Source organism: Xyrauchen texanus, chromosome 13, assembly GCF_025860055.1.
Source record: "Xyrauchen texanus isolate HMW12.3.18 chromosome 13, RBS_HiC_50CHRs, whole genome shotgun sequence".
Lineage (NCBI taxonomy): Eukaryota > Metazoa > Chordata > Actinopteri > Cypriniformes > Catostomidae > Xyrauchen > Xyrauchen texanus.
In genome coordinates, this window is record NC_068288.1 from 11056336 (window position 1) to 11072588 (window position 16253).

Sequence of the window (16253 nt, forward strand, 5' to 3'; positions counted from 1 at the left end):
CCTCAGGAGTGTTTTCTGTGTCTCCGGTTTGTGTTCGTGTCCAGCTGCCTCCACACACTGCTTCACGGTCTCACTCAGCAGACTCTGTTCTTTAATGTCTCAGATACTCGTCTGCCTTCTGACTCTCTTTCTGCACTCATATACAGTGCATTCAGAAAGTATTAAGACCCCTTAATGACAAAGAATAAACCAGATGTTTGATAACTCTGCAAATGTATTAATAAGAAATATCACACTGACATAAGTATTCAGACCCTTAACTCAATACTGAGTTGAAACATCTTTGGCAGCGACAACAGCCTCAAGTCTTTTTGGGTATGATGCGGCAAGTTTTGCACACCTGGATTTGGGGATCTTCTGCCATCCTTCTCTGCAGGTCCTCTCAAACTGTCAGGTTTGACATTTTTAAATCTCTGCTCTAATTTTCTCTATACATTTTTCACTATTCATTTACATGTCTTTTCTGTACAATCATGCACGGATACTGCCACTAAATTATTTTGATAAATTATTTCCAAGTTGGTCATGTTATGAAATAATATATTTGAGAAAACCCCACTTACTTGCCAGAGTAAGCTACAATATGGACCGGACCGTGCATGTACCACCGTGAGTATTAGTGGCAGCTTTTTACCACAGTAGTAAGATAATGAATCTAACCCTAAAATCAAACCCTAACCCTAACTCTCAGTGTTGTTGTCCTCGAGTCCAGGACTCAGACTCGATCCCAACTCGAGTGACTCGTCTCGGACTTGAACACTAATGACTCGGACTTTGGCTCGAGCATTGGGTGCATTCTGACTTGGAGTATGCACCCAATTGTATTATATATTATTCACACAAAACTGTATAAACAAATATAAATGCGACTAAATGGTTGCATTTTGCGATATTATTCCTAACAGTGCGATTAAACTTGGCAAGAGGTCGCACTGGTTCGACTACAAAGTTGGCTAACTCTGATTATGTGCTGTGGTTTTTTGTTGCATATGAGAAATATCAAACGGCAAACGTTCCAAAAGCGAAACCAAACAGCTCTATCCAGATCATTCACTGCAGCTCAATGGATAGATCAGAGAAGAGCAAGTGTGTTTACACGTGAACCGGTCTTGAGCTCAGCAAGTGGTCTGCGTGATCATCATAAACAGCGCTGTGAGCAGCGTGGGCTGGGTCACGGTTTCTGCATTGATTATTTGTTGAAAACCCATAATGTGTCAGTCATTAAACTAGTTTAAAAAAGGCTTTGTTTGTATTCAGATGACTATATTTGAATCAGTTAGATCCTGATGAAAGGAAACCATGAAAGAATTTCTAACTCCCACTCTCATACTATCCTATTAAATAGAGGTGTTTTACAGATTACTTTTGTAAATATGTAAATTTCAAAATAAATGTCTGGAACCCTGGATTGGCTGCTGGCGGCCATTTTTGTTGATTTGTCCAATCGATATGTTAAGGATATGTTTGCACTTGCAGCGCATTTTTTATTTGAACTTAGATGACCAAACAACTGCAGAGTTATTGTTACAGTTTTTGCAGCCCATACATTTTAGGGCAGCAAAAGAATAACAATAAGAACATAATTAATCCTAACAAATACCAATAGGTTTCCTTTGGTGCTTGGCCTCATAAATAGATGTGTATAAGATATAGCAAACACTAAACATACATAAATCATGCAAACTGGAAAATGTTTTCATACCAGGCCATCTGTTTGGGGGGAGATTTGATTTTGAAACACAACATTAATCATCTGATGATGCTGATTACATATTAAGGCTGACAGAGAAATTAATTAACTAGTCCATTATATAACTGAAGGAGACAGAGTAATGAACTGATGAACTACAATTGCTTAGACCATGAGGCTTTTAATAAATCTGCTACAAGAATCTACAAACACTTCATTAAACACATTCACAACCAATCAAACACTTGGTAGACATAATGAAGTGTCAAATCAATCAAATCAAATCAAATCACTTTATTGTCACACTACCATGTACACAAGTGCAACAGTAAGTGAAATTCTTGTGTGCAGGTCCGAGCAACATAGCAGTCATGACAGTGACGAGACATATACCAATTACAGTAAACAACATACTTACACAACACAATAATTATATACAATGTACAGTAAACTATACACACAATATAGAATACACAATATACAATACAATAAGTAAAGAGTATACATTATATATATATATATATATAAGTAGTTGTATTGAGGAGAATATGTCCAGACAGTCCAGTGTGAGATTATAGTTTAATAAAGTGCAGTGCAAATTATTGATCGTGAGAAATCAATTGTTCAACAGTCTGACTGCTTGGGGGAAGAAGCTGTCATGTATTCGGCTGGTGCAGGTCCTGATGCTACGATACCGCCTGCCTGATGGTAGCAGTGAGAACAGACCATGACACGGGTGACTGGAGTCTCTGATGATCCTCCGAGCTTTTTTCACACACCGCCTTGTATATATGTCATGGAGGGAGGGAAGCTCACCTCCGATGATGTTTCTGGCAGTTCGCACCACCCTTTGCAGGGCTTTGCAGTTGTGGGCGGTGCTATTGCCGTACCAGGCAGTGATGCAGCCAGTCAGGATGCTCTCTACAGTACTAGTGTAGAACCGTGTGAGGATGTGTTGGTTCATTCCAAACTTCCTCAGCCGTCTCAGGAAGAAGAGGCGCTGGTGAGCCTTCTTCACAACGGCCTCAGTGTGGAGGACCATGTGAGTTCCTCAGTAATGTGGACACCGAGGAACTTGAAGCTGCTGACTCTCTCCACCGGTGCTCCGTTAATGGTGATGGGGCTGTGTTCTCCATCTTTCTTCCTGAAGTCCACTACAAGCTCCTTGGTTTTACTGATGTTGAGGGAGAGGTTGTGCTCCTGACACCAGCGTGTCAGAGTGTGCACCTCCTCTCTGTAGGCTCTTTCATCATTGTCAGTGATCAGACCTACCACCGTCGTATCGTCAGCAAACTTAATGATGGCATTGGAGCTATGTGTTGCCACACAGTCATGCGTGTATAGGGAATACAGGAGAGGGCTGAGAACACAGCCCTGCGGGGCTCCAGTGTTGAGGGTCAGTGATGAGGAGGTGTTGCTGCCCATTCTAACCACCTGACGTCTGCCTGACAGGAAATCCAGGATTCAGCTGCACAGCGAGCTGTTTAAGCCCAGAGCCCGGAGTTTCTCATCAAGCTTGGAGGGCACTATGGTGTTGAATGCTGAGCTGTAGTCTACAAACAGCATTCTCACATATGTGTTCCTTTTTTCCAGGTGGGAGAGAGCAGTGTTTAGTGTAGATGCAATGGCTTCATCAGTGGAGCGGTTGTTGCGGTAGGCAAACTGCAATGGGTCAAAAGAGGTGGGCAGAACAGAGCAGATGTAATCTCTGATTAGTCTCTCAAAGCATTTGCTGATGATGGGGGTCAGAGCAACAGGACGCCAGTCATTTAAGCAAGTGATTGTGGCTTGCTTTGGTACAGGCACAATGGTTGATGTTTTGAAGCATGTGGGGACTACAGACAGGGAGAGGGACAGATTGAAAATGTCCGTAAAAACACCTGCCAGTTGATTCGCGCACGCTCTGATGACGCGACCCGGAATGCCGTCTGGACCCGCGGCTTTACGGATGTTCACCCGTCGGAAGGATCGGGTTACATCCACAACAGAGACGGAGAGTGAACCAACCTCTGTAGCGTCAGCCGCGAGTGCTCTCTCCGCGAGGGCGGTGTTATAGTCCTCGAAACGAGCATAAAATGTATTAAGTTCGTCCGGGAGAGATGCAGCGGTGTTCACGGCAGAGTCTTTATTCCGTTTGTAGTCCGTGATGATGTTACTTCCCTGCCACATACTTCTAGAGTCAGTGGTGTTGAACTGACCTTCGAGTTTGTGCCTGTACTGGCGTTTGGCTTCACTGATAGTGTTACGGAGGGCATAACTGGCTTGTTTACGCTCCTCCGTGTTAGACGAATTAAAAGCGGAGGTCCGCGCAGTGAGTGCCGCGCGAACATCGCCGTTAACCCATGGTTTCTGGTTGGGGTATATCCGTATTGTTTTGGTCGGAACAACATCCTCTACGCACTTCCTGATGAAACACATTACGCTGTCAGCGTAAACCTCGATGTCGTCATCAGAGGCGGACCGGAACATCTCCCAGTCCGCGTGATCAAAACAGTCTTGTAGCGCAGAGTCTGATTGGTCCAACCAGCACTGGATTGTTCTGAGGGTGGGTGCTTCCCGTTTCAGTTTCTGCCTGTAGGCGGGCAGAAGTAGAACGGAAGAGTGGTCCGATTTGCCAAATGGGGGGCGGGGGAGGGATTTGTAGCCATACCGGAAAGGAGAGTAACAATGATCTAAAACTCGGTCCCCTCGTGTGTTGAAGTTTATGTGTTGGTGGTATTTTGGTGCTATTGTTTTAAAATTTGCTTTGTTGAAGTCCCCGGCAACAATGAATGCAGCCTCAGGGTGCGCGGTTTCCTGCTCACTTATACTCCCATACAGTTCCCTGAGTGCCCGGTCTGTGTCGGCTTGTGGGGGGATGTACACAGCTGTGATGATGACCGCTGTGAATTCCCTCGGTAGCCAGAATGGTCGACACAGAAGCATGAGATATTCCAGATCAGGAGAGCAGAAAGACTTGATGAAACGTACGTTCCTCTGATCACACCATGATTTGTTGATCATAAAACATACACCACCACGTCTGCTTTTACCTGAGAGGTCTTTCGCTCTGTCCGCTCGGTGCACGGAGAAGCCCGTGATTTCGATGGCCGAGTCTGGAATCTCCGTAGACATCCAGGTTTCTGTAAGACAGATAACACATCAATCTCTCGTCTCTCATTGGAAAGAGATCCGCGCTCTCAGCTCGCAGAGCTTGTTGTCTAGAGACTGAACATTTGCCAATAGTATACTGGGTAGCGGGGGTCGAGTTGCACGACGTCTTACTCTGATGAGAACGCCGGCTCTTTTTCCCCTTTTCCTTCTGCGTTTCCACGGCCGAGCAGCCCAGACAAAGGGCTCCGCCGGCGTGTTTGTAAACAGCGGGTCAGCGTTGAGGAATTTGAAGTCCGGTTTTCGATGTGTAATTGTAGAACCAATGTCCAAAAGAGTTAATTGTCGTAAACAATAAGGCAGACAACATCCAAGACAAAAAAACAAAGAACAGTAAACAAAACAAACAATAAACCGCAGTGTTGTATCGGAGCTCGCAACGCAGCAGCCATACTCGGCGCCATCTTGTTATAATATTGCTGGGTTTTACTCACCCTTAAGTTGGACGTGCACATCCACACATGGCCAGATCAGTGAGGAGAGCTAGATACTTATAACTGAATGACACACACATGTACACACACACAAGGAGTTGTTGGAGAGATTACATAATGGGTTCATGGAGATTTAACCATCACAAAACAAAATAACTGTTTATTTATTTATTTTTGATCAGACATGAATGGAAGTTCATGAAAAGAAAATGCAAACATTTGAACAAATGATAATAATAATAATAATAATATATTATAATAGTAATATATAGCAATATATCTCAATCGTGCACCTTTAACTTTTAAACCCTCTGGCTTTTATTTTGACATTCTAAACTCTCCAGGAAGTCCTGTAAGTGTGTTTGTTTGTAGGCAAGTTCACAGTAGTTTAATTCGCTTCTTATTCAAATTCTGGTTCTAAATGCATATGATAAGTGAACCGAACTTTTGAGCATCTACATCCGAGATGTTGTTTGTGAGTAGCACTCAAATACTGCACAACGCGTGAAGGCTAAAAATAGCCACAAATGTGTGTGTAAACAGAGGTGCATTTTATATATTTACTTATTAAACACAGTCTTTTGTAATTCACAGAGCTATCGCACGTCTTCAAGTGGCTTTGATTAAAATGCACGAGTCATATGAACTACTTTAATTGCGTTTTTATGGTTTATGTCATTTTTGAGCTTGACAGTAACGAACATGACTAACACACATTATCACGAGATGCTATGAATACATGATATTTGAAATAATTGCATAATTCTCTGCTTTTGACATCAAAACACGAAGAGGCATGCACACGACACTTACGTACATTGGATAAGCCGGTAATTACACTGGTTAAGGTGTTTACATGCAATGCCAAATCACGGTAAAGAGTAGTGATGTGTCGTTCATGAACGATTCGTTCATTTTGAACGAATCTTTAATATGACTCGGGACTACCGAGTTGTCTCAGAGAGTGATTCGTTCTTTTTGTGTTGACCGCGCAACATCGCATAAGGTACATGAAGTCATAAATGATTAGTTCATCTTTCGCGAGTCTTCGGGTTCGGCCGGGTCCGAGTCTTTCGTTCTTCCTGTCAGTCCTGTCATAACAAAAAATGTTGTCGTGGGAGCCAGAAATCTTCCCATTCTATATCATTAAACGTATTATTCCAAAAGCTTACACAAGCAGGTAGAGAAATCTGACACGTGTTAAGAATTAAACAAATTTTTTGGTTTGACATGTTACTGAAAAGACATTGGTCAACAAATAAATTAGTGTTGTCAAAAATAGGAGGAGAGCGTAAGAAATCTTTAGGGCCAGGATTTACTAAAAGTTTGACACAATCAGGAATTGCAACAAAAACAGTGGCATACTCTCTTGGGGGTACTGAAAAAGAGAAAACTTGCATAACATTTTGTAACTGAGCAGGACACCCCTATCATCTACAAGTTGACATACTAAAAGTATATTCTTGTCAAACCAATTATGAAAAAAAAAGAGATTCATTTTTATATTTAATATTTTTGTTGTTCCAGATAAAATAACTATGTGGAGAAAAACTATAATTATATATCAGGGACCAACATATTAAAGCCTGTTTATGAAAACTAGATAAAGCTAAAGGTATTTTAGAGACGTCATAGTTGCAGCACAAGAAAAAAATTTAAACCTCCAACTGAACTGAAAATATGATTTGGAATGACATTTCAAAAGGACGTGGGGTTGTTTAAAAATGATTTTATCCATTTAACTTTGAAAGAGTTATTAAGAGTGGAAAAGTCCACCAACTCAAAACCCCCCATAGCCCGATCAGCTATCATAACACTCTTTTTTATTAAGTGAGTTTTAGAATTCCAAACAAAGTCTACAATAATTTTGTCAAATTTTCTACAAATCTCCACAGATACATTCAGTGCCACTGTGGGATAGATAACCAGAGATAATCCATCTGCTTTGGAAAGCAACACTTTACCCGTTATAGAAAGATCACGCTGTAACCAGGAGTTTAATTTACAACGAATAGCAAGGATAAGAGGTTCAAAGTTCAGTTTTGTAACAAATATTAACATCAGTGGAATGTTTTACAGATAAAAGTTCACATTTGTTGATATTAAGAACAAACCAGAAGAAGATGAAAAAGAATGAATTATGTCTAAAGCTAAAAGAACTTGATCTTTATTTTTTCAGAAATAGAGTTGTGTCATTAGCCAATTGGCTTATTAATATTGATCGATTTGCTACAGAGATACCTTTCAAATTACTATTTTGAATGAGGGTGGCTAATAATTGCATAGGAAGCAGAAAAAGGTAAGGTGAGATTGGACAACCTTGACGGATGCCTCTCTCTAAATTAAACCTATGAGTAGTACCAAGTTGTAATTTGATTGAAGCATTGGCGTTATTATACAAAGTTTGAATTTTGTTAATAAAATTGGGGCCAAAACCAAAAATATTCAGGGACTTGAGAATAAAAGGAAACTCAACAGAATCAAAAGCTTTATAAAATCAAGAAAAAGCAAGAAACTGTCATCAGGGATCAAATCTGAGTAATCTAAAATATCAAGAACAAGTCTAATATTATTTGAAATAAGTCTGTCTCTCATGAAACCTGACTGACGTTCATCAATTATATCATCTAGAACACATTTAATCTTTTTAGCAAAAATCATGGCTAATAATTTGTAGTCGTTATTTAGGAGGCTAATAGGTTGACAATTTTCTAATTGAGCATGGACCTTTTGAGGTTTAGGGATCAAATGAATAATGCCCTGAGTCATATAGGGTGAGAGAGTACCCTTATGAAGACTTTCTAAATAAACTTTGACAAGAAAGATCGTTTGAAAATTTCTTATAAAATTCTGTGGTCAGACCATCATTTCCAGGAGATTTATTCCGTTTCAACTTGTCAATCTCCTCAAAGATATCTTTAATTTGAATAGGAGATTCACACAGAAGCTTGCCATTATCATCAATTTTGGGAATATGGTCCATGTCAAGGGAGTTAAAAAATAAATCCAAGGTATGTTGAGAGTGTCTAGAACAATAAAGGTCTTTATAAAACTCTTCGCAATAATTAGAAATGTCTTTATGATTCTTTAAAACCACTCCATTTACATTAAGACTATTTATAGAATTAAGATGATTTTGTTGTTTCTCTAATTTGAAAAAATAGCTAGAATAACGTTCTCCCTCTTCCAGCCACCTCCTTCTTGAACGAACAAAAGCACCCTTTGCTTTATGTATATACAAGCTATCTAATGAATTCTGTAGTTCAACCAATTCTGATTTCTGAACAACTGATACATTTTCAAAGGGGATGCAGGAGAGACAGACACTTCTTTTAACATTGTTGAGTTCCTCTAATTTAAATTGTTTGGCTTTTTGAGTTCCAGATTTAAGTAGCATTAACTTCCTCGCCCATCTCTTCCTACAAATTTTTCTGGCTCGGAGACGTCACATCTGTTTCGCCCACTAGTGGTTTGTTTATGGCACAACACCAGGTGTTTCTCAATTCTAAGTATGCAGAGAACGGACTTGTGTTCTTATGAAGACCAGTCTTACCAAGGTACCTTAGAAGAGCGAACTCGGAAGGACAGGAAGACTTTGAAATGTTCTGCGATCTTCATGTTGCGCAATTAATCGTCAGTGAGAGAACTACTGGCATTATCACACCAGTGACAACATTAATATCATCACACCAGTAAGGTTTTGCAGGACTAGTGATACGTTAAAAGAATACAGTCTGTATATACTTGTTCTCTTCATGTTTATTACTGTATTAACCCTTGTGCGACCTTCGGTACATTTATGTCTTTTTTTTAAATAATTTTTTAGCTGTTAATGCCAACGGCATGAAGTTTTACCAAATGTGTGTATTTTGGGGGGATTTTTGATATTTCAACCTCACTTCCTACAATACATCTATAATACACTATGTAAACAAAGTAGTTACACTCAGGACCTTCAGGGAAACAAAATGTCACCATTGAAACCCATTAAAACGGCAATATTTGATCCCAGTGACATTAAAGCATATAATCATGAATTACATGACATTATACTTTCATTCTGGAGCCCTGGCTTCAAAATGTAATTTTTTTTTATATTTTCCACCAGATGGTACCATTTTTCTCATGTTTAACCTGTGGAGCAAATACAAATTAAATAATACTTTTCCCCCTGTTTTCTTTTTGTTGTATAATAGAGCACTGCAGGACAATTGAATAAATGATGCAGCTAAAATTGTGTGGGTGTGTTGGGATGGATGTCAGAGTGCGTTTTGTATGTGTGTTGAGAAATGTGCATGTGTGTAAAAAAACAACAACAGTGGCATTATTTAAACAAACTGGCATTTAAAGGGTTAAAATCCTGAAAATGAATGAATATTTAGTAGTTATGATTAGGACTGATGTTGGTTAAAAAATGTAATTATTGAAAGTGGAAAATAATATTAACATTATTATTGAGTGTTTTTTTTTTTTTTAATCTGACACTGCACAAAAAAATAATAATGCATCAAAATCAATGTTGTTGCTAATAATTGACATATCCCAGATTGTGAGAATAATAATAAAAATATATAAAAAATAAGTAAAATAAAAAAAAAAACACTTAGCATATGAAAAATTATTCGTTTTGTGTGTGTGTGTGTGTGTGTGTGTGTGTTTTCCATACAAAAACAACAGTGGCAATATGTAAACAAACTGGCATTTAAAGGGTTAAAATTCTGAAAATGAATGAATATTTAGTAGTTTATGATTAGGACTGATGTTGGTTAAAAAAATTAATTATTGAAAGTGGAAAATAATATTAACATTATTATGGCAGTTTTTTAAAGTTTATTTTTGTCCTCTAAGGACCTCTGAGTTACTTTTTTTAATGGACGCACAAGGGTTAAAATTATGCCAAAAAATAAAACAACAACAAATGTTTACGGAGTATAACGACTCACGAGCCGTCAGACTGTAGCGAGCTTACAGCAGGCCTGTACCATGCAGTTTTAGATTCGTTTTTTTTTATTTTATTTTATTTTTTAAAAAGAACAAATACATCTTATTATTGCATACCGTATATATATTTGCATACAGTATTATAGCCTTTTTTTTTTACTTTTTATTTTTGCATATTTTTTTTACTAAAGACAATATACAAATTGTACATCAAGAAATAGAAATAATAATGAAAAACCCCCACAATGTTATTTTGAATAGCCATATCATATAACCATTCACAAAATAGTTGATAAATAACATGTGCAATTCATTCATTTACATGTTATATTTTATTTCAAATAAAGTGGAAAGAATTTTAAGGCATCACGTCCTTTTTTTAAAAATAAAATTAAATGAGATAGGGCATCATACTTTAACTAATTTTGTTAAAAAATCAAGAATCTGAAGGAAACAATCTATCTAAATTAATTTATAATGTTTTCAAGCAAATCCAATTTATGTTCACATTCCAGACTTTTATTATTAATTATAAATGTTATTTGGTATATTTCCAAAATCTTTGAAATTGTGGGGGCATGAGGGTTTAAGTTTTTTTTTAAAAACTGTTTCAAAGCCTGAGTGTTCTTGTTGTGGGCCGATAATTCACTTACGCATTGATATACCAGCTGTTTTATATATATATATTAATCACATTAAGACTTTGTTTGCAGCAGTCCTCTTGAGCTCTCGTAGCAGATACTAGATCTGTAAATGTCTTTAATGGCTTCATAATTTTACAGTTTTCCATGAACTTTTTCTGCCACCTACCGAGTTCTTGCCCACAAGTCATCATCCGATGCATCTTCGAAATTAAGGACACATTCGCGTCACTTCCTGCGTCCTCGGCGCTTGCGTCCTCAGCAGTGGATGATGACGTAGAACAAGCTCACGAGAACGCGCAACAGAATTTGTTTTATCTGATACTTTTCTCAGCAATGTGAGCATGGACCATTTATAGTTGTTTATGGTACAGGAGAAGGCATTTTCCTTTTGAGTATCGTTTATCAGTGCTTAATAGATTTAAAAGATTATGCGTTTAGTGTACATGTACCGACAATAAGCTAAAGTAACGTCCCTTGTTTTAAACTCAGCTCAGAGGGGGATTCAGTCTATTGTCGCCACCTAGAGGAAGACAAGTGACCAATGCCAATAAATATCCACTTGGTGTCGCTGCTCACCCATATATCGCGTTCATTTACGTCCACACCGAGCATGGACACCTGTTAGGACGTTTGATCAAATTAGGGACAGAAGAATGGTTCAGGTGTGTTGGCTTACATAGCATTAGGAATCAGTCTTGGCTAAGTTGTCGTCTTCGTGTCTTTGTATTGCCTCATTTAACTAGCTACTCTGTAACAGGCTGTAATCATTAGGATCTTTTGTGGTAGATGATAACATCCTTGAGCGTCTCAAAATCGCATTATTGTTACGATTATAATAGCAGTGCTGCATAATTGTACTGTTGTCTTGTGTGGGGTGGGGGTTCACTATTTAACTGTCAATCAGATGAGAACACTTGGTACTCTCTTTTAATGAAAGAGCCCAAAATAAGTTTGATTTTAAAACTAACAATAAAAGATATAATTATTATAATTATATTATTTTTTAATGTTTCAATTGACTGTTATTTGAAGGTAATTTACTGTTACATCCATATGTAAGTTGTTTTTCTTGCAGTCTCTCACTGAAAAACAATCCAAAATGTCTGAGTCATTCTTTAAAATTAGCCACATTACAAAAGCAATCCTAATGGAAGAAGATATGAAAAAGGATTTTTGAGAGGGGGAGGACAGGATCAGATGGCAAAATAATTAATTAGTTTTTTACTCAAGCAAGAGAAAGACATGGTTTATTACACATTTAGTCTTGGCGAGATAAACAATGCCATTATTTCTGATAACAATGCAGAACATGTCAAGTTGCCCCGATAGCAAATCATAGTTAAGCGCCCGGCTCAGAAGCATGATATTAGCACCCGATGGAATGACTTAAGATGATCTGCAAAGAAGCAGAATAATCCAGTAAATACCAGTAAAATAATGTGTCCATGTGTATGGATAGATTTATTATAGACCCTATATTAGAAAAATTGACATACATGTAGTAAGAGTTGAAAATAGTTTATGTCAGGGGCTAGACATAAGCCCCCCCATAAATCATAGTCATTACTACGCATTGTGTGCATGCAGTAGAGAGAGATTTATTAATTGATTTTAGATGGCCAGTTGTATATTTGAAAGGTTTGTATTATTTTTGGGGATGTATTTAATAGTAAGGATACATTTATTGAAAATACATTATATTAAATAGGCTATATGGCTTGTTATTCCAGACCAGGTCACTTGTTTCTCTTGTGAGATCTGGCAACACTGCAGTGTACTGTCATTTTAAAAATAAAATTATTAATCATTCTTTTATTTAGTTAAAACCGGTAACCATTTGGAAAGGAGGCCACAGAATGCCAAAGAAAGAATTAAAATGGTAAAGGTCATCACTCCCATAGTTCACAGAGACACATGGCTACCTGTTGCAAGTCTTTAGCTCTAAAATACATTAAATTATTAACAATGTTATGAGGAGAAATGACAGGCAGTTCAACTAAATGCTAATTTTCAATGTTTAAAGTAGATGTGTGTAATTTTGCTATGTTAAAATACCTTAGTTTATCTCAATTTAATATTCAGAGACAATTATATACTGTAAATAAACTATGTTGATATTGCAGAAGGGTGTAAACACTGTGTCGTGGAGTACTCGACACTGCCCTGCCACATTGATATATTAACCTTCTGTAAATATAAAAGTCTGCTTTTCACTTTAAAATTGTTTAAATGTTAAATTGTTAATCACTGTAGTAACGCAAAAGTTCACATGATGACTTAGTTCATTTTTATGAACCATAATTAATACACATAGGGCCGTTTTTGATCATTTGGGGGGCCCCAAGTAAAATCCTACTTTAAGGCCCTCTGCCCAGTTGCATAAAACACCTTAAGTCTTTCCCTTAAATATAACGCTAAAAGTGTGATTTTTCCTTACCTCTCAGAATGACATGAGGGCATTGCATATAATCCCTTAGACAGTTCTTAGCTAAGGGAAACCATTAAGGAGTTTTGGCCAGATTTTACCTGTAGATACAACATGTCCCCCCTATACATTCAGAAGATCGGAAATGTCCAGTGCTGCGTCCGAAACCGCGTACTGTCACAGTATGTACTGTATTTGATAGGACGCACCTGACGGAAAAAAAAACAGTCCGTTCTTTTAGGTATGCATGAGTGTAGAATACATTTTGGACATACTTCATCCGGGTACGTGGGAATCGTCTCATTCCCTGAAGGTATAACTGCGAAAACTATCTGCTCAGGTTTTGACTTCTACCAAGCTTTAATAAATTTTTAATTGTAAACTGCTCACCCTTATTTACTAGTTCATCCTTCCACTCATTCCTTTCAACAGTATATTTTGTACAGTGCATTAAAACATGTTCAACTGTTTTATACCATTATAAATGCATTATACCATGCATTAATACCACATATCTCACATAGACCATTTGATGTTTTGTTGCTGGATTGTTGTTTTCTTCACTGTATAAACTGTATATGCGCGTTGCCCATAAGGCTGAAGCTTCACTTACTGGCCTCTGGAGTAAACAGGTGGTACTACAAGCTTGCATTATTCAGGAATCTTCCTTATTATGGTCCGGGGGCATTGCGATTAATTGCGTAAATTTTTTTAGCGCGTTATTTTTTATTAAATTAATCGCATTGAATTAACGTGTTAAATCGACAGCCCTAATATATATATATATATATATATATATATATATATATATATATATATATATATATATATATATATATACTTTTTAATATTTAAAGATAACTATGTATAATTATTTCATCATTATATATTGAATTATTGTTATATGAGGGGGATTCTCAGCAAATTTTTGTATATGCAATTAAATGTGATTAATCACAATTAATTAATTGGGACGCCATGTAATTACATTTACATTTATGCATTTGGCAGATGCTTTTATCCAAAGCGATTTGCAGAGCCCTTATTACAGGGACAATCCCCCTGGAGCAACCTGGAGTTAAGTGCCTTGCTCAAGGACACAATGGTGGTGGCTGTGGGGCCCGAACCAGCGTCCTTCTGATTACCAGATTACCAGTTATGTGCTTAGACCACTACACCACCACCACTCCACTGGTGTCGAAATTAATTCGATAATAATTCCTGTATGTTACATTTTGATACTTACCAAAATGTTTCCTCAAGCATATGGCTGAACACCAACTTGTGTAATAACAATTCCCCCTTTTGCTGGAAAGAATGGTTGAAGAGGGGTGTTGCTACACTTAGTGACCTTTATGAAAACTGAGCTTTGAGATCATTTCAAAATATAACCCAGCAAATGGGGATTCCTAGGTCTTAATTTTTCGGGTATTTACAGTTTAGCCATCCACTTTGTACTATTTTTGGGAGCAATACACAACCCACTAAAGCTGCAGACACTCTCTGTATGGTGCTCACAGCCTTTGGAATGGTGCATGTAGCGGCCGTTTATTATTCCTCGTTGATTCACAGTCTTGGTGATGGGGCCTTAACAGCTGTTAAGAGGTTATGTGAAAGAGATTTGAACTTGGTATTTGAGGATGGGGATTGGGAAAGAATTTTAAAACTATGTCTAGGGATGCAAGGGTATGCCTTATTCAGTTTAAGATTTTGAATCGTTTCTGCTGACTCCCTCTATATTGTTTAGGCATGGTTTAAAAGACACACCTACCTGCTGGTGATGTCAGATGGAGGATGGAGATATAGCCCATGTTCTGTGGTTTTGCGCTAAGATTCAAGAATTCTGTGAATGAGTCCAGAATTTTATCTGTGAGGTTTTAGATCCTCAAATTTAATTCTTCCCCAGACTATGTACTGTATATTGGGTGATGTGGTGGTTATTAAAGTAGGTGACAAATATACAAAAAGCTGGGTCCAAACTAGGGTAATGATTGCCAGACAGATAATTCTTAGAGGATGGAAGTCAATTGAAGGCATTTGAAAATATGTCATATAAACAGTTTGGCAGACTGGACACTTTTGGTATGAAATGGGACAGGTATTTGTCCTTTCTGAAAGGCTCCCAGTGAGGACCATGTGCCATGTGGAGAGAAACAAAATTGTGGATTCTGTTCTTTGTGGATTTGTTTTCTCTTTGTTTATTGATTTGTATATTTTTGATTATCTCAAATATATATATATATATATATATATATATATATATATATATATATATATATATATTGGTACAGTATACAACCTACTGTATATTTTATCATATACTACTGTATATATACTGTACCTACTGTATATACCTACTGTATATTGGGGGGTAATGGGGGTTATGAATGTTGATTCTGTATAAATAGTTTTTTTATTCTGTTTTTTTATATACAAGAATCAATAAAAATTGTTCATAGCAAAAAACAAACAAAAAAACAAGCACAAATTAACCATGAGGAACAACTTTCTACCTATAGAGTCCCAAACTCACAGATCTCTGCCATATGTTATTCCACTGGTTTCAAACTTTTCTATCACAGCCGATGAAGTTGGCCATCCAGTATCATGATTAATGAGTTTTTGGACATCCAACTCATGTAAGATACTGTGTAGCATTCTACATAGGTAGCTGATGAATAACTTACAGCATCTATGGACTTTTTAATCAAAGTCAAGTTTTTAGAAAAATGGAATGACATTGTACAAGGGAAAGTTTATATCTCAGGTCATGCACTGATAACCAAGTTCTATGGTGTGACAAATCCATTTTAAAAGTACAAATATGTAGTCTCCCAATCACTATGATCTCATGAAATCTGCATCCATAATTACTATACAAACATTAGAAAATGCTGTTTCAAATGCTTTTAGATGGAATATCATGTCACACTGCACGTCAACTTCCAGAAAGTATTGCATGTCAACTA